The sequence below is a fragment of the Lepisosteus oculatus genome, chromosome 1 (assembly GCF_040954835.1).
Source record: "Lepisosteus oculatus isolate fLepOcu1 chromosome 1, fLepOcu1.hap2, whole genome shotgun sequence".
In the NCBI taxonomy this organism is placed as follows: Eukaryota; Metazoa; Chordata; class Actinopteri; order Semionotiformes; family Lepisosteidae; genus Lepisosteus; species Lepisosteus oculatus.
Window position 1 is genome coordinate 56470815 of NC_090696.1, and position 19302 is coordinate 56490116.

At 36.5% G+C, this 19302-nt stretch overlaps 1 protein-coding gene across 3 annotated transcripts in view; it reads left to right on the plus strand.

Moving 5' to 3' along the window:
* gabrb1 (gamma-aminobutyric acid type A receptor subunit beta1) overlaps positions 1-19302 on the plus strand; it is a 385381-nt gene that overhangs the window by 282062 nt on the left and 84017 nt on the right. The window lies entirely within an intron of this gene.

Below are 19302 nucleotides of genomic sequence, written 5' to 3' on the forward strand. Positions count from 1 at the left end.
TAGCCTTCTCACACTTAAGTTGCAGTTAGTAATTTTCCATTATTCTAGCAGGTTAGTTTGTAAATTATTTACACAATAAAAGTAAACTAGTGTAATAAGGGAAATAAATGTTTGATCCCTCACTGTTAAAACAAAATCTTACTAGCCTCCAGGTATGAATTGAGGACCACTGATGAGAACCTGGTAGATAATTAACCACTACTGTATGTCAACAATCAATAGAATAAAATGCATCCTGAGCTTCACAAAGGAAGTCCCTTCCCTTTGGGTTCTAAATGGTAGAAAACAGCATATTAAAAATGAGCAGTTTAGAGATTCTATTCTACAGCACCTTAACTCCTAACTGTCAACTAGGAGACAACTGCCAGTGGCAGATTCATTACTAAAACTTCTTATATGTTCTGCAAAATGAGGAGACGTAAGTACAATGGGTCATGTACCAAAATAATCTACCAATCTGCCTATCATTTCTTTTGCTGATAAAGATTTCAAACTTTTGTCTAAGCCATTTTGATTTGTGTGAAGTTGTAAGGTAGAGATTTTATACACCTTCTTTTCTGTTCAATTCTTATAAAATATAATAGTACTTATAAAATACGGGTTTGTACACTTTGCACTTCATAGAGTAAAATGAAAGGTAATTTATCCATACATTTTCTAACCACTCCATTCAATTCAGGGTCATAGGGTGTCACGGCAGCCTGCAAGCATGAGATGGAGTACACCCTGGACAGGACGTCCATCCATTGTAGGGGGCATAAAGACACAAATGCTCCCACACACAGCAGGGACAATTTTCCTACAAGCCAATTAACCAACCAGTATGTCTTTGGAACATGAGAGGAAACTGTGCACCTGGCAAAAACCTATGGAAACAAAGAGAGGACATACAATCTCTATGCTAATAGCACAGTAGTTCTGGAATTGAATCCAGGGCCCCAGCACTACAAGACAGCATTCCTAAATATAGCACCACCATGCCGCCCTATAAATAAAGTACAAAATTAAGTTGATTATACGGTAAATGTTAACATTCACACTATTTATGATCTATACATTTTTCAAAACCCTTAAACATGACTATATTTCCATTTTAATGATTTTATAACAAAATATAAAACTATTTGTAAAAAGGAACAAGTAAAGGTGTATTCCATGCTGAAAAGAGAAGAAAAGAAACAATGTTTTGGCTGTGGAGCCTTCTTCAGGTGTCTTCATACCTTCACAACAAATCTTAACTTGTTCCCTTGCAGCCTAAACATGCTGACGCAGCTACCTACTTGAACTATGTGTAAAAAGGTTTCTTCTCCAGATTTTTTTTAGTCTTTAATTTTAAACATGGGTTTGAAAGTTTTTCAAACAGACAGAGATAGGAGAAACTGATTATGTGTTAAACATTTCATGGTCACAAAGTTCTTTCACTCAGAAATTTTAAATACAAGTAACAGTCTATGAACCATATGGATTGAAAATGAACATGAAGCTTAACAAATTTTGGTATCCAATACTTTAAAAAACTTTCACGTGTAGAAATATTATTTAATAAATGTCTAATTCTAATAAATGTAATAAACATGCATATTTAAATGTCTGACATATTCAACGTTTGTGAAGATTTATATTCAGATCTTATTTGGGTCATTACTGTAATTTCAGATTCACATTCACTTTATATTTGTGAGGATTTTATTTTCCAATTTAGAAACTAGAAATGTTAAAAGAAGTATAGATTTCTTTCTACTATTGTCCTGTTTCACCATGGCATTTTTTAATTCTCTGCATGATGTTTCTGGTGAAATGATCTACATAATGACTAATAAGCATAAAGAGTCTAGAAACTTCTGTGTATTGCAATAAATAATAATGGTTTTCTATGGACCTGTTACATTGTCTCCTTCATTTAAAAAAATAACCATCAAGACTTTTTGTTTCCTTTCAATTACTTTATTCTATCTTCTGTTGGTAACAATTTGCAAGGGATTACAGAAAAAAAGGAGAATGACAAAGAAGCTCTGTCAGGAAACTCTGCTCTGCTCTGGATCTTTTCACAATTTATTTATTTGAGCAACTGTGAAGATGTTTCACAGTTTCAAAGTGTCAAATAACTTGATAAAGCTTTGAGCTGGATGCTGAATGTTAAGTGACCCAGTGGTTAAGGTGGTTTACTAATGGTTTACTAGAAGGTTCATGGTCTAAAACCTCACTACGCCACTGACTCATTACGTGTTACACCAAAATGTAAAAAACTAACCAATTTTAATTTTGTTTCATTGTATTACAATAAGTATGAAAACATAAGATGAAACAAAAAATAAAAGGGGAGCTCTCAACAAAATTAAAAATAATAAAAAAGGATGTGGATTATTTGCATACATCTTGGAAGTTATAATCGTCTCTATCAGGGCTAAAACAGTTCTTGCATTTGAACAATGCAATTAAGCTACACTGTTTTTTCTAGAAATTAATGCTGCCATGTGAGCTTTAAAGAGATCTCTGTCTCTACTGAGCTAAGATTTTTTTTGTTGTTGAAATAAGACCAATCAACTACAGACATAAAAGCTGACAGTTATATTAAAATCGTCAAGTGAAATGGAGGAGTAATGGGCTCAATAGTGCAGATAGAACAAATTATATACCAGTTGCCAAAGGCCATGTGTATTTTATATTATGGCATTCCCAAAACATATCTAAATAGGTGCTAGTTACACCCTAAAAAAGAACAGAAAGGGTCAGCAACAATTCCCATCTGAAGTAGTACAAGTAGGTACAGTAGCTGCTTCAGCATGCCTAGGCTGCAAAGGAACAGGCAACGAGTTTATTCCATGCTGAAAAGAAAAGAAATAAAAGGAAACACAACATTTCTGTTATGGAGCCTTCTTCAGGTGTGGAAGAAGGCTCCACGTCCGAAACGTTGTGTTTCCTTTTATCGGAAGCTGTTTATACCATGATTCATAAAACTAAGAGCAGATCTATGTTTGATTTGTTTTGTTGGTTTGCTAAAGTTTCAGAAAAAAAATATTTTTCCAATCAGCATCCTACCCAGGAATACCGCAAAGGCTGTATCTCCATCATATAATAATCCTATAAGTGAGAATGGATTTTCTATAGAAGGCTATACGAATATGCTCTTCCAACCTGATTTCATTACCACTTCCCTCTTCTACCAGGTCTTCCAGGTCTTCTTTTATTTAAGTCGCTGTTTGGTCTGTTAGTCAGTGTCTAACAAACCCAACTCAATCTCTGCTTTAGCCTCCATCTAGTTATGTATTTTTTTCCTTTCTTAGGACAATCTTCCACAATATTCTGCACATGTCTGTGCCTACTCCACTCGTCTGTTTGGATGGGATGGCAGAATAGTAATATTGCTCTCTCTTTTCTGTCTTTTCTTTGTCCTCTGCTTTCTTTCACTCTGTTTATAAGTTCATCTTGCAAAAACAATTTCAGTGCTCTTAGTACTTTTTCTATTATGCCCCCAGTCCTTTTATTTATCTTCTTGATTAACATGATTACCTGCTTTTTTACCTCACCTCTCCTTCTACCTTCTTTGCTAAGATACTTTAACATTCATCTTTACAATCAAAAGTTCTCAGCTGAGCTACATTTTTCTGCATTCTTTGTGTTTCTGCTTTCCATATGGATTGCTCACAAAGTTGAAGACCTTATCTTCTCCATGCTGATGAGTGGTGATTCACTGTCGTCTGTGTTCCTTATAACACTATTTCATTTCTTCCTCATCACACTTGCATATCTTGCTCCTCCAACAACTCCAATGTTAACTTCACAACCTTCACTCTTCATTTTTCTCTACCTTTGCTTCCCCTGCATTCTTCCAACTTTAGCTTGTTAATTCAGTCTCTTCTGCTCCTACCTCATTGTTTAGCTATTTGTGTCATCTTACCTCTTGTTATGACTTTGTCTCTTTCATTCTTCAAAACTATCATCTCTAAACAACCATACAGTACTCATCCATCTATTACATCCCACTTTTCCTTCTTCTCTACATTAATGCCTATCTCTTACTCAGAGCTCTATCTGATTCATAACCACTTTAAATGTACCACTTACATTCAGGAACACCTTACAGGCCTGTACCAGTCCATTTTTGCTTAGCACAATTGACACAAACAGTTCTCTTCTCTATTACTGATTCTCTTCACTAAATTAAGCTGCTTCTCTCTCTTCCCTCTTAATGCACCTTGAACAATTTGCCACCTTTGACTTTGTGAATCAGTCTATAACTAAGATAATAATCAGTGGCCAAAGAACTTCTGCCACAGCTCACAAATGGTTCTCCACCAACCATGGAGAATCTAGAATCCTGCTGCTCATCTTGTCTTTCTTTTCTTTGCTTTTTCTCTTTGCTGTTCCATTACTTCATTGCCTTAAATGTCTTTCTACTTCTGCATTGATTCAATTCAATGCCCTAGTTCATTTCTAACATTGCTATCTTTCCACCCTGCCTTCTGTGACTTACCTCTCCCTATACCCCCTCTTCGCCTCTTCAGAATTCTTCTTGCCATCCTACTATCTGCACCATATTTCTGTTTTAACATTTTAATATTTAAATATTTTATAGTAGTACTATTCTAGTTATACTGACTAGAAGTCACACCCCTGGAATATACCTTCTATTTTTTTTTCTAAAGTTTGTTTATTCCATACACAACAAGGGGTAACTGTCTAGCATCAGTGACTATTGTAGTTTATAGGCATGTCAATTATGGCCCTGTTCTTTCAGCAACTCTGTGCATCCTTTGTGAAAAGCATTATTTAATTAGATATTTAATATATTAAGATGTTTAATATAAATTAAACATTTATTTTTATTTATATTTAATATACATATTTAATTAAAATATTTCTATTTGATTAAATTGCTTTATTAATACACAAAGACAAGAGAAATGAAAAAGTGCCATTGTATCTAGCAAATTGTGTTAATCTATTGCCGTAGGCTTAATGAGCACTAGTTACTTCTATGTATCATTGTCAATATTAATTATGACATACTTTTGTAAACAACTGCAATGAAAAAAATGGGTTTCTGAAGCTTGTAAAATGTGTTAACTGAGTCAGTATTGGTAGTACTGCAGAATCCCAATTAAAAAAAAAACTAATTGAGACCAGGACCTTTTCAAAGAACGCCTACACTGCCATTCATTGCTTAATGCCTTTAATGTGAGTGTCACGACCACCAGCCAGCGGAGATCAACACGTAAGCGAGCCAATCAGCACCAGCAGCGGATTACTTCTAACAAGCGCCGCCGCACGAGTTAACACACCTGCAATTGCTCTACCGCACGGCACGCCGGGTTATTTATACCATTCGTACCTGATTCCCGTTGCTCGGTATTGAGTTCTTTTCTTGTTGCTCAGCCTAGCGTTCTCACCCCTCTTTTGCCTTCCTGGAATTCTGCCTGCACCTTTTGCCTTCGGACTTCGGATCTCGTCTCGCCCTTTGGATTGTTTGCTATCATTGCCTGTTTTGGATTTGACCCTGTAGCTCTCTTTTCGACTACGATTCTGTCTCACGTTTTGGATTGTTCGCCACCAGTGCCTTTACCGGATCTCGACTTACCTTCGCCTTCGGACTACGGCTCAGCTCCTGGATTTGCTCGGTACGTTTACTTACCTCCCTGCGACTCCTGCATCTGCATCGGATCCTTTTCACCTCTACAGAGCATCGTTACAGTGAGCTTAATAAAATGCCACAGGATCTCAAAATATAGCCAAACAACAGTGTTAATAAAAAAATATTTATAAAAATCACATATCTAATGTCAAAAGGCACTTTAAGGTACTGCAAACAGCCTGCTAATATCAAATGACGTCTAGGCTTTCAATTTGCCTTGAAATGCAGTACAGATTATTATTAAGAATTGGTATTTGTAGAGCACCACAAAGACTCTGCCTACATCAGGCTGTCCATACAAACTGGAAAACCAGGCAAAAAGGAGACTGATGAGAGAGGCTATCAAGAGGCCAATGGCAACTTTGAAAAAGCCACAGGCTTTTATGGCAAAGACTCCATGGATCAAGCCTGTATGGCAAGAGGAAAAGAAGGAAGCCATTATTGAATACAAACTGCAATAAAAGCATTAAAGTGATAGTGGCAAATTGTTTTGTGGTTCTGACTAAACTAAAATTTAACTTACGGACCTTAATGCAAAATATTACATTTGTTAAAACCCAACACTGCACAGCACCCAAAGTTCACTACTACCGTACTGTGAAAACGGTAGTGACAGCATCATATTACTGAGAGTCTTTTCATCAGCAGGGACTGGGGCACTTGTCAGGACAGAATGGAAAATGAAAGGAGCAAAGTCTATGAGAAAAACTTGGTGCCTTTTGCAAGAAAGCTGAGATTCAGTATTACACATGTTTCAGTATTACACAGACCCAAAGAACACAGGGAAAACAAGAATGCAGTTGCTTAAGAATAGAAATGTAAATGGGTTCAAGTGGCCCAGTCAGGACCCTGACCTCAGTTCAATTGAAAATCTGGAATTTCTTGAAGGAATGACTTGAAGGTTGTGGTTCATAAATGGTCCCTCCACACTTTGACAGAGCTTGAACAGTTCTGTAAGGAGAATGGGCAAACAGTGCCAAATCTAGCTGTTTTCCATTGGTAAATACAGTATGTATCCAAACAGAATTATAGCTATTATTCATGGAAAAGGTGCTTCCAAAAAGTACTAACTCAAGTGTGTGTAAACATATTCAACCCTTACTCATTTGCATTTGTTTTTAACTTGGGGGATGTGTGCTACAAAGTGTGAATAACAGTAAAATAAATTCTGATTTATTCTGGACTGCAAGGCATAGCTCTGGTTTTCCTCCTTTCATTCCAAACTCCAGCAGTTTGTCTCTTTTGGGGAAAAGAGATCAGAGATGTTGCCAGTGACTTGGTATCCTGCATGGTTCAGTACTGGGGGCCTATCTTGATCCTCATTTACATGCAGCTGTCTGGAGAAGATCAGGATATGGATGAACCACATATTTGTATCACAAAACAGAGACAATGCTGATTGGAACAGCTAATTTTATTGCCACCACTCTTAACCGCTGTCCCATCAGTAATGGAAATGTTATCCCCCTATCCTCAGTGGACAGCAATGTGGTTGTGAAAATTGATGCTTCTCTCAATTATTCAAATGATTAAAAAAAACATCTGTAAGTCTTCATAGTTCCATTTGAAAAATATTATGCAGATGCTAAAAATTTAATTCATGGCTTCATTTCAACTCACCTGTATTATTGTAACACTCTCCACCACCAAAGAGTAGATTTTATAGTACTGTTCTTGGTTTATAAGGTCCTAAAAAGCAGGGATCCCATCTACCTCACTGACCTTCTTTTTCAAACTTCACCCTGGTTTTAAGTGTCAGGTCAATTTAATCTTCTGCAGGTGACTTGCCTTCTCTGCCCATGCTCCTTGCTTGTGGTATAACCTCTCTGATCATCTCAAAACCATCTTAAAACCCTTTTCTTCCAGCAAGCCTGTCATCTTCCAGTACTACAAACCTTCTAATTTCTTTTTTTCTTTCTTAGTTATTTTAAGTTACTTGAAACACAAACCTTGACATCTGTTTTAGCTTTGTTATGAGAAGCATATTGAGGTTCACTGCAATGAAATGTGCTATATAAATTGAATGTATTATTGTTATATGCCTTCATTTCAAGCTGTTAGGCCACAAAATAAGTTACTTTGGAAAAGATTTGTAGATTTTCTATAGGCACTGTAATCACAGAGTATGTGCAGCTTATTGATAAAAAGGAGTTTATTTAACAAGCAGTGCACACAAAACAAAAGATAGAGTAAATATTCACTACCACATTTCCTAATAAGATAAATATCATCAAGCAAGATGAGAATAAATAATAGAAATACATTTTTAATGATTCACACTTTATATTTGTGCATAAATCAGTTGAATTTCAACACTATTGCCCTAATGCTACTTTATTATTCATCACTTTAAGTCCACAAATTGCTCTGCTGCTTCTCAGAACTTCTTAGCCACTGTACATTCTATTTAACAGATGAAGAACAGTTTTTGATGCCCCACAGCACTCCATGTTTGAATCTTCACTCTTCTAGGAAGGCAAATTGTCAAGGAATATAAAATAATTGGCACTATCAGTTGTTTCAGTATTAACACCTTCCCCCTAGTGAAAATTTGCTCGATGCCCAAAATGCTATATTTTGTAAAACCTTTGCACACATATCCTCGGAATTCACATATCCCGATCCTGATTCATCAATCTCATTTCCTAGAATTTTAATAAAATCCATTCGACTTTTAATATTCTCCCCTTTCATTTCTTCCCATTTACCAGAAGGACACAATTTTATTTGTATTCAGTTTATATCATGAAGCTTTACAAAAGTCCCATACACATTATAACATTTGTAACCCATATATGAACACTTCACCCATTTGTTCCCCACTTTCAGGCACATCCATCCCCTTTTTCCTGTCTCTATCTCTACAGCAGTGGTTCTATAACAAACAAAAAACACCAAACAATGGACAACCTTGTCAGACACCACAATGTATTTAAGCCAATTCAGACAGCACCCCATTCACTAAAACAAATGTTCATAATGGAATGTCACATCAACTTTCTCTGGAACTCCCAATTTCCCCCTATACATTAAACACTGTGCAAAACCCAATCACATGCTCCATCTAAATCTACTGTAAATTTAATAATGCCAATCTGCTTCTGTCTCTCACAAAACAGTGTCTCTTACATACAGTACAGTGGATATAAAACGTCTACACACCCTTATTGAAATTGCAGGTTTTTGTGATGTTAAGCCAGAAATCAAGATAAATAATGCCAGAGATTTTACCATCTTGCAACCAACAAAATTCAAGTGAAAAACAAATAGGTAATTATTAGGAAAAATAATTGAAATTAAAAAACCTACAACACCCTGGTTGCATAAGTGTGCACACCCTTTTATAATGGGGGCTGTAGCTGTGTTCAGTTAACCAATCACATTCAAAATCATGTCCAAAGGTAAGTAGCATACACCTGCCATCAATGAAAGTGATTCTGATTAACTCCAAATAAAAATCAGCTGTTCCTGTAGGATTTCCTTGAAACTTTCGTGGTTGCATCCTATTGGGATAGCCATGGTCCCCAAGGAGCTGACAAAACATTTACAGGATCTTATTGTTGAAAGGAACCCAATCAGGAGAGGGGTATAAAAGAATATCAAAGGCATTGGACATACATTACCATGAAGCACTGTGAAGATTATCATCAATAAGTGGAGAAAATGTGGCACCACAGGGACATTACCAAGATCAGGACAACCCTCCAAAGGTGATGACAAGATAAGGAAAAAACTTAACAGGTAGGCTACCAAGAGGCCTAAAGCAACATTAAAGAAAGACCACAATCTCCCGTATTCTGCACATGTCTGGGCTATGGGGTAGGATGGCAAGATGGAAGCCATTTCTCACAAAAAATAACATTCAAACCCATCTAAATTTAGCAAAAAATACATTCAATCACCTCAAACAATGTGGGAAAATGTCTTATGGTCCGATGAGACAAAGGTTGAACTTTTTTACCTTAATTCTAAAAGATATGTTTGGTGCAAAGACAACAGCTCATCATCCAAAGAACACCATACCTACTGTGAAACATAGTGGTGGCAGCATCATGCTTTGGGGATGCTTTTCTTCAGCAGGGACAGGGGCTCTAGTCAAGAGCTAATGACTAGCTCCAAATATCAAGATATTTTGGCACAAAACCTGCTGGCCTCTGTCAGAATGCTGAAAATGACAACATCTTCCAACATGACAACGACCCAAAGCACACATCCAAGGTAACCAAGGAATGGCTTCAGAAAAGGACGATCAAAGTCTTGGAATGGCACAGTCAGAGCCCAGACCTCAATCCCATTGTAAACCTGTGGAATTACCTAAAGAGGGCTGTGCACAGGAGATCCCCTGGCAATTTGATGGAGCTTGAACCTTGTTGCAAGGAAGAGTGGGATAAAATTGCAAAGTCCAGGTATTCATAGTTGATCAAGACTTATTCACAAAGACTTACTGCTGTAATAAATGCAAAAGGTGATTCCACAAAGTATTAGTCGGGGGGGTGTGCACACTTATGCAACCAGGGTTTTGTAAGTTTTTTAATTTCAGGAATGTTTTCTAATAATTATCTATTTGTTTTTCTCTTGAATTTTGTTGGTTGCAAGGTCACATTAAAGGGGAAAATATCTGACATAATTTATCTTGATAACATCACAAAAACCTGCAATTTCAATAAGGTTGTGAAGACTTTTTATATCCACTGTACTGTATATCAAACCTGCCCACACCTGATCTCGATGGATTATTTCCCCACAAAAACCTTTTTTATTCTAAAAGTGAAGAGTTTACTTAAAATCTGTGTTCAAGAAATCAATCGGTCTCAAATTTTTCAAATCTATTCTTTCTCGATTGTTCTTGTAAATTAAGGATGTCATCCTTAGTTGTAAGCTCCCAGGCAATAAACCTTCCTTTTCACTTACTCTTCCACTGTAATATCTCTTTCAAGATTTAAATCTGCTTTTACCTTCGTTACCAGGATCTCATTTTTTTCCATTTGAGTCTTATTTAAATTCTTAACTCTTTATAAAAGTCTTCCACTGTCTGCAGCATTTCTTCTTACATATTGTTATAAATAGGGGGGTATGAAAATAGAGAAGATAATAAATTATCGAACAGATCAATCAGTTATTAAAATAAAGAATCATAACCTCACTTGTAAACTATATTCTAGAATATAGCTGAATAGTTGGTATAATTAGAGGCACTCTAGTTTTTTGTTCTCTGGCACAGCTTTGGTGAAAAGAGTAATTATTAAGGGCAGTGAATTAAACAAATATTTTTAAACAATGCCAATACACACACTACACGACACACAGTATAAACATACAACAAAGTATCTTTATAAACAAACAAAAAAATAACAAACTCAGTGTCCAAGAGATCTATGACCTAACCACCCAGAAAAACCCCAGACTGTTACGAAGTATTCAAATTATTATATAATGCCTCCAAAAGCCATATTAAGATCAAGCTGTCTTCTAAACCAATAGAATTTGATCTATGGTTAAATCTCTCTCTCTCTGTAAACCCGGATGCTACAAAATGAATGGGAGCATATATCTCTATTCTAAAATTGCACCGCCTAATCAGGAGAGGCCATTTTGAACCAAGGGATTCTTTACACAGGAAATCAGTTTCCTAAAAACAGAATGGCAAGCTCTCTTATCTCTCTGGATTATCAGGACAAGGAGCTCTCACCTTTTTCTTTCTGTCCCTTGTCGTCCCTCCTGTCTCTTTCTCCTTTCTTTCTGCCTCTGTCTGCCTGTTTTCTGCCCTGTTCCTGGACTGTTGAATGACACTTAATTATTTACCCAGAACTTCATTAATTAAGATGAACTTTAAAATAGCTTTGAGCACTGAATCATGGAACCCAACTGTTACGTCCAAGTGTGGGTTCTGTGTGTGTTTTTTCTGTTATTTCCACGCAATCCCTTGATTGTTCTCCCTTCCCCATTGGCCCACCATTACACCACATGTTCAGTATGACGTCATCATCAATTAGCTCTCAGCCAATCAGAACACATCTTATTCAGCATATAACATGGAGGGTTTCAGCAAGGAGAGGCCTTCATTTGACTTCGGTCCCGTTTGGTTTTGGTTATCGCTTCGCTTTTGGTTATTGCTTTGGCTTCGTTGGTTTGTTTTGTTTTGCTTTCTGTTTGTGTGTATTTTCGTATAGCTTCGACTTTGTTGTTTTGTTGGTTTTCTGTTATTTTCTTTGTACTTTCGTTTGTTTGTGTGTTTATCCTTGTTTTGCCATTACCTTGCCCTAACGTGTTACATGTTAAACTTTTGTGTTCTTTTGTATCCTGTTCCTGTTGATTATTCTTGTTCTCCCTTATTTGTATTCCTGGTTCACTTGTGTTTTTGTGTGAACTTGTATATAAGGTTAGTTTAGGTTGTTAGGTACACTTTACACACTTAGTTTATTTTTTATTAGTACACTAGTTTAGTACAGGTGAGTGCCATTTGTCTTGTATGGTTTTGGGTAGTCAGTGGAGGTTAGTTAGGGTGTTGAAGACACCGAAGACCATGTGTTTCGGGTTTTCTTTTGCAGTCAGGTTAGCTTTCCCTCACTTTCCTAGCCAGCTCCATTTTGTTTGTTATTTTCTTTTCTTTGGCACCACTCTAGTTCCTTACCCTTGTTATCATGCTTCCTAGTCCCTCACCAAAACCCAACTGCTTCCAAAAGAATTATCCTAAATGTTACACCCCGGTACCCCTAGACACTTGGGGTCGTAACACCCACATTCACTATAAATATATCTCCTTACTTCCAGAGAACTGGAAATTTCTGCATTATCTAGGTGTTAACCAATTTATCTAGAATGTTAAAGACACTTCAATAATCACGTTAGTTGTAACAATATTCACTTACTCACTTCATCTTTTCTCTGAAGAACCCTCATCTCCACTTTTCCATAAAATCTTATAAAAAGGAAAGAGAGCATTCTTCACCGTGTTCCAATTTCTTTTCTCTACTTAAAAACTATTGCACTCTCCTCTTTCTACATACTGTATAATGTACTTTCCTTAGTGTCTTTTCAAGTTTTGTATTTCTTCTATAAAATCCCATTCTCTCTAATCCCCTTATCCTTCATCACTGTTTTGTTTACTTCATTTTATCCACTTCTTAAAATAAACTTCACTTTCTGAATTTTTAGCCACTCCCACCTCAGAGTCTGTGACTCCTAGAAATCTTTCAGCACCTCCTAGTCCTTGTATTTTTCTCTGAAACATTTGCTCATTAATTCATCCACTGAAAGCTCAGTATTTAGGTAACGGGTTTATTCCATGCTGAAAAGAGAAGAAAGGAAACACCTTTCGGCTGCTAACCAATTGTTAACCAATGCAACACTATGCCACCCTAATTTAGTTGCAACCTTTATTAAATTAACCAAAAAAAGAAAAGAAAAACTACCTAACATAAGCAACTAGAAAAAAAATCACAAATTTAAGTAAAAAAAACACAACTAGCTATCCTCAATAATCTAAATCTGCTTTTATTCATAATCTCCTTCTACCCCTCAATCACACAGTCCTCTTGCAGTCTTGCTTTCTATAGTTGTCACTTTACTTGGAACTGCAGTATGCACCACAGGAAACCTACATCAACTGCTGATTTTTCCTTATTGAAGGTAAATCCAACCAATGAGAACTCTTCATGTTAAAACTTTCAGAGGAAGAGATTTTGTTTTGAAGTAGGGAAGCAGCTCATCTGTCTATCTACTCATACAGGGGGGCTGAAGAAGTCTAGTGAGATGCTCAAAGAGGATATTGGGCTTTTGTTTTGTTTAGTTGTGAGTATTTGCCTCACACCGTAAATAAAATATAACTTTCTCTTAGCCTTACTGCTGCTTTGCATGTCTGTTTTACTGTATTTTGACCTGATTATCAATGATCCCATTAATTAAACCTTGGTGATGGAGGTGATGCAATAACTACCTCTGTTCCTAATTTATGTCAGTGATCTAAATTTTGCTGTTGTTTGTTAACAAGTGAAGTTTTCAAATGAATCCATTAGGAGAATTAGTGAACACGGTGGAAGCATCAAATGAAATTCAAAAATATTAAGACAAAATTAAAAACTTTGGTGCTTGTTTTTGCACATGGTTTACATCTTCCACTCAATATGGGATAGCAAAACAAGAAAGTGTCCAAAGCACTAATGGTTTTTCTGAAGCACTTATGGTTTTGTGCAAGAAGTTTATTATTCCAATATCTGGTGTCTACAAGACTATAGTTTTTCATCACATCAAAAAACATTCACAAAGACTAGACAAAGACGTGAAATTATTAAATTATGTTTTCACCTGACTTAATGACTACATGTTGGTCAAGACCATAATAAAGTTTAATTCTTTCAGATCACAACACTATATTGTGTGAATTCCAATTTAATTCCTCACTGCACAGATCACTATGTTAGGAATTCAGAATCTCCCAATTTAAAATTAAGCGACTGGAGTTCTTAGAAATTGATACAGGTTCAGCAAATGGCCTAGCTATTTTATGCCTAGCCGTGGAGGGCTTTATAAGGTACTTCTGTATCTCATGTAAAAAATCAGTACTGAAATTAATTAATAATTTAGAAAAACAATGTCCATGGCTTGAATGCACAAAAAAAACGAAATATACTTACAGTATACAACTGAAGAAAAACTGCATGCAATTTAGGACTCAGCTTAAAAGGTCTTATAGAAAAGCTCAATTTAGCATGCATAGACATAGACAAAATCATTACTTTCAAGGCAGAGCCCAATTACATACAGTACACTTAAATTAAAACAAACTGAATCTTACGCAGATACTGAAGCTTTCTGGTCTCTTTTTATGGGAATCATTTGTGATCTAAAGAGATAAGTGCAAACCTTTTCACCCTTTTTTGTCAATTTAGTATTGTAATTCTTTGTAAATTATCAGAGGCAGAGGCAGCAGACTTAGGCAGAAGATCTCAATTGATAATCTTCAAACAGAATTGCTGTGTATCAGAAAAGGTAACACCCCTAAACTGGATAGAATCCCACCAGATTTGTTGTTGCCACTTTGAGGCATACTTGGGCTTCAAACAATAAGCACAGCCCAGAAATGTGTGTTTCACCAGGACATGAAGAGAGTCTTCATTTATCTGGACTTTGACTTTACAATTACAAAATACAAAATATCTTGTTTTCAGTCATCCTGTTGTAAATCTGCTGATGATATTAATCTTGATGCATGACTACATTTTGGCTCACTTTCAGCTGATGAATAGATTTCTCTTCTCAGAAGAGATTCTTCTAAGTAAAATGCTGATACAATGCCAAATTCATTAATTCTTCAATGAGCCATTCGGTCTGGAATCAGCAAAGTAACCGCAAATCATAATACTCCACTACAGCTGAGTCAATGTCCAGACATAAACCCCTTTGAAATATTATGGCATAACTGTTTTTATTGAATGAGTTATACAGTACATGCAAAGACATCCTCAAATTACATCACAGGCTTGAAGCAGTTCTGAAAGGATGAAAGGGCCAGAATGTCTAACAGCCAGTGCAAGAGACCGATCAGCACTTACAATAAGCATGTAGTTTAAGTCATTGACGCAGAATGACGTCCCACCAGATACTAAATCTAAGGATTCATATTTTTATTCACTTAAGGATGTATACTGTTGGATCATTTTGTTAACTAATTATTCCAAATATATTCCTTTACATTTAATTAAACTCTATATGTTTAATCAGCATAACTTCATTTTCATTAAGACTTTCTTGAAAATCTAATTGTTTAAGGTCTAAAATACATATATGGGCCAACCAAGGGGGTTAACACAGAACTAACATGTACATGTTTTAGGAATAGACAATGTTCAATATTCATGTTGACTGGAATGATTGGAAAAAAACATACTTCTGGATCCAGCTCTGCTACTGCTTGAAAATGAGTCAGAACTTCTGTTAAAGGAGAGTCACATTCAATTTTGGATTGCTGATTTAGACTGCAACAAAGAAAATGATAGCAAGTACTGACTGCCTTCTGGGGATACAGCAATGGTTGTCCTATTTTAAGGATATAGTGATGATAGAACTTCCTACTACCAGAAGAAATAAATCAAGGTAATACCATCTTGGAAGTGTGGAGGGGTGCTGACACTAGAATAGATTGATAAACTTGTGTTCAGATTATTATCGGATCTGGGGAGGGATGAAGGCACCACTGGGAAGAGGACATTTGAACAGTGGATTGGAAGATTTGATGCAATTGTGGCCTTGATGCAACTGTCTTGGAGCTGGAATTGCTTCCAAAACTAGCCCCCCTGTAGGAAACAGGGAGCCTCATGTACAGGAGAAACCAAATTGGTAGCCTCTTGGGAACGTGAACGGATAAATTTAAAGGGCAGACATGAGGTCACTGAGACTGCTGTGCAGAGCAATGCCTGGCTGAAGGCCCTTGAGAGTGCTGTGCAGAGTGAATCACTGTCTTAAAGCCAAACTTGCTGCCAAACACAGTTCCACCAGTTGGAAACAGGGAGCCTTGGATATAGATTAAACTGGATGGTGAGCCTAATAAGAAAGGAGCTAGGTGGATTTCAAGCTCTGACTTCAGGCTGCAAAGAGTACTGCGCAGGGTGAAATACTGGCTTGAAGCTGCGGAGACTGCCAATCACAGTCCGCCAGAAACACAGGTCAAAAAGAGGGAACCTCGAGTACAAGTGAAACTGAATGGCGAGCCTCTTGAAAGAGGAAGCCAGATGAATCTGAAATGCTGGTCTGAGGCTGCAGAGACTGCTGTGCAGAGTGAGGGCTGTCTTGGTGCACTGCGCGACCCTGGACCTGAGGATAGTGCTTCAGACAACATTGGAGCTCAAAACTGCTATTCAGAGTAAAGAGCTGGTTTAAAGCCAAAACTGCTGAGCAGAGTGAAGTACAGTATAGAAGCTGAAATTGCTGCCAAACAAAGTCCGCCAATTAGAAACAGGGAGCATAGGGTACAGGTGAAACTGAATAGAGAGCTTCCTGAAAAAAGAAAAAAAGGGAGCCTCAGGTACGGGAGACCCCGAATATCAAAGAGGAAACCAACAGGTTTGGAGAGCAGGCTAGGCAGCAACCTCTGTGCACAGAGATATCATGTGGAGAGTGGAAGTAGTTCCAGTGAAAACCCAGGGTGAAGTGAAAAATGACAAACCTTGAACCTTCATGAGAATGTGACAGTTTTACAGGGCAACCACTAGTTGAAGGATATAGTTTTGCTGTTTGATTGTATCGGAAATGCCTTTGTTAAATATATTTTCCAACTATATATTGTTTCAAGCAACATTTTTTCACTGTTGCAAATGTATAGAATCTGGCAACAAGTCTCAATGAATTCCGTTAAATTATATATCATGATTATGTACCTAGTATTATAAAAGCCATTTACTGTAGATCATTCTTTAACTTTATGTTAGTCAATTAGCAGTCCACAGTAACTACCCCATTTCAGTCATTCTGTCATATTCAAATGATGAAATGAGAAGATAAATATAAAGTGATAACATACTTTTTAATGCTGCATTAGTGAAGCTGGGCTGGATGGACAGATGCTAGAAAACATGCATTGAGCGGCATGTTCAGCCAGGCAGTACAGTATATACAGTATGTGTAGGGAAGCAGAATTTGACATCCTCTGGAACTTCTGTTTAAACAAACACCAATTTTCATTTGACGTGCTGTAGAAATTGCCTTATTTTTTATTACATATCTGTTGACAGACGGACTTATCTTGAAATGTTTGTCTTATCCTGTGGGAATATTGTGCAATGCTCCAGTCAAATAGTAAATTATAGCATACTAGAATTCCACATTTTCTTGTTCCTTTAATTTTTGTAGATTTCTCTCTCACCAGTGTTAAACTTAACAATTTATTTTATGTGTTTTGGTAACTTTATCTTTCAAATCAAAATCAGTTTTGTCTCATGATAAATTTCATGTTTTTTAAAACAAACCACAAGTAACAAGTTGTAGTGACAGTGGACCAGTCACCAGGATATTGTTGTTCTTGTTCATTCAAATAAATAGTTTTTAATACAATCTGTAGGTCCTTTTTAAATGTTATTTTAAAAAAATTGTTTTGCTCCAATAAATTCATGATCAAGGTAGTTTCTCAATTGTATAATTAATCACTGCTCCAAATGATTAATTGTACACTCACCTGTTCATGGCAGAGATTCAAGTACCTTAAGGGAAACTCAAATAACAACAATTAAATTACAGTTTAGGAACCCTTTCGTGAAGTCACACCTTCAAGGAAAATTTGGGATGTGATTGTAAGCAAGTAATAGAACCTCAGACCATCATTCTACCACCTTCATGGCTTGTAATGAATTTAAAATACATTTGACAATCTTTCTCCAGCATTTTATAGCTTAAATCCTAAATCTGGAACATTTTTTTTTAATTTCTTCATATAATTTTTGTTCTATATATTAACTACTCTTTCTAATGCCTTCATTATCACAGTAATGATTTTTGAGTGCCATATTTTTTATTATTTGCATTCACTTTGTCCTTTGATAATTTGTGAATTGTGATGAAAAATTAAAAACCAAAACTTCGAGTATTCAGTCTGACCATTTTTATTTAGCTCTTGCTTGTTGTTTTCATTCCATTGTATAATACTGAACAGTTATTGCAATCACATTGGAAATCTTTCTATATTGCAAATGTTAATTTTAGCTACATGTTTGTATCTACTTAATTGAATTGGTGATTTTAATTTACTTAATTAGAAATTGGAACAGTAAACTTTATGTAAACTAGGAATCAATCAGGCAGAACAAACAATGAGTTACACACACTTATTCAAAGAATCCAGTGTACAATTTTAGTAATACAATAATTAAAATATGCCCAATAGATAAAACATAAACAGGTATTAATAAACTTCACTATTAAGGTTGCTGCTGGAAGAGGTGTTAGTGGGGCCAGCAGGGGGCGCTCACCCTGTGGTCCATGTGGGTCCTAATGCCCCAGTATAGTGACGGGGACACTATACTGTAAACAGGCGCCGTCCTTCGGATGAGACGTAAAACCGAGGTCCTGACTCTCTGTGGTCATTAAAAAATCCCAGGGCGCTTCTCGAAAAGAGTAGGGGTGTAACCCCGGTGTCCTGGCCAAAATTTCCAATTGGCCCTTACTAATCATGGCCTCCTAATAATCCCCCTCTATGAATTGGCTTCATTACTCTGCTCTCCTCCCCACTGATAGCTGATGTGTGGTGAGCGTTCTGGCGCACTATGGCTGCCGTCGCATCATCCTGGTGGATGCTGCACATTGGTGGTGGTGGAGGGGAGTCCCCATTACCTGTAAAGCGCTTTGAGTGGAGTGTCCAGAAAAGCGCTATATAAGTGTAAGCAATTATTATTATTATTATTATTAATAATGTGGTGACAGTTACATCTCAGCATCATTCTTTAGAAGCTTACTCAAAGGAGTTCCAGGATTCATTCTCAGCTCAAAACAGGAAACTTATTTTTATTTTTATGGAACAAGTAAAGACTTATTCCATGTTGAAAATATAGAATAAGAAAAGACACCCGAAGAAGGGTGTCTTTTTTCTTTTTGGCAGGGAATAGACCTATATTTGTTCCTTTGCAGCCTATGCATGCTGATGTAGATACCTACTATTATTATTATTATAACTTTAATTTGAATTT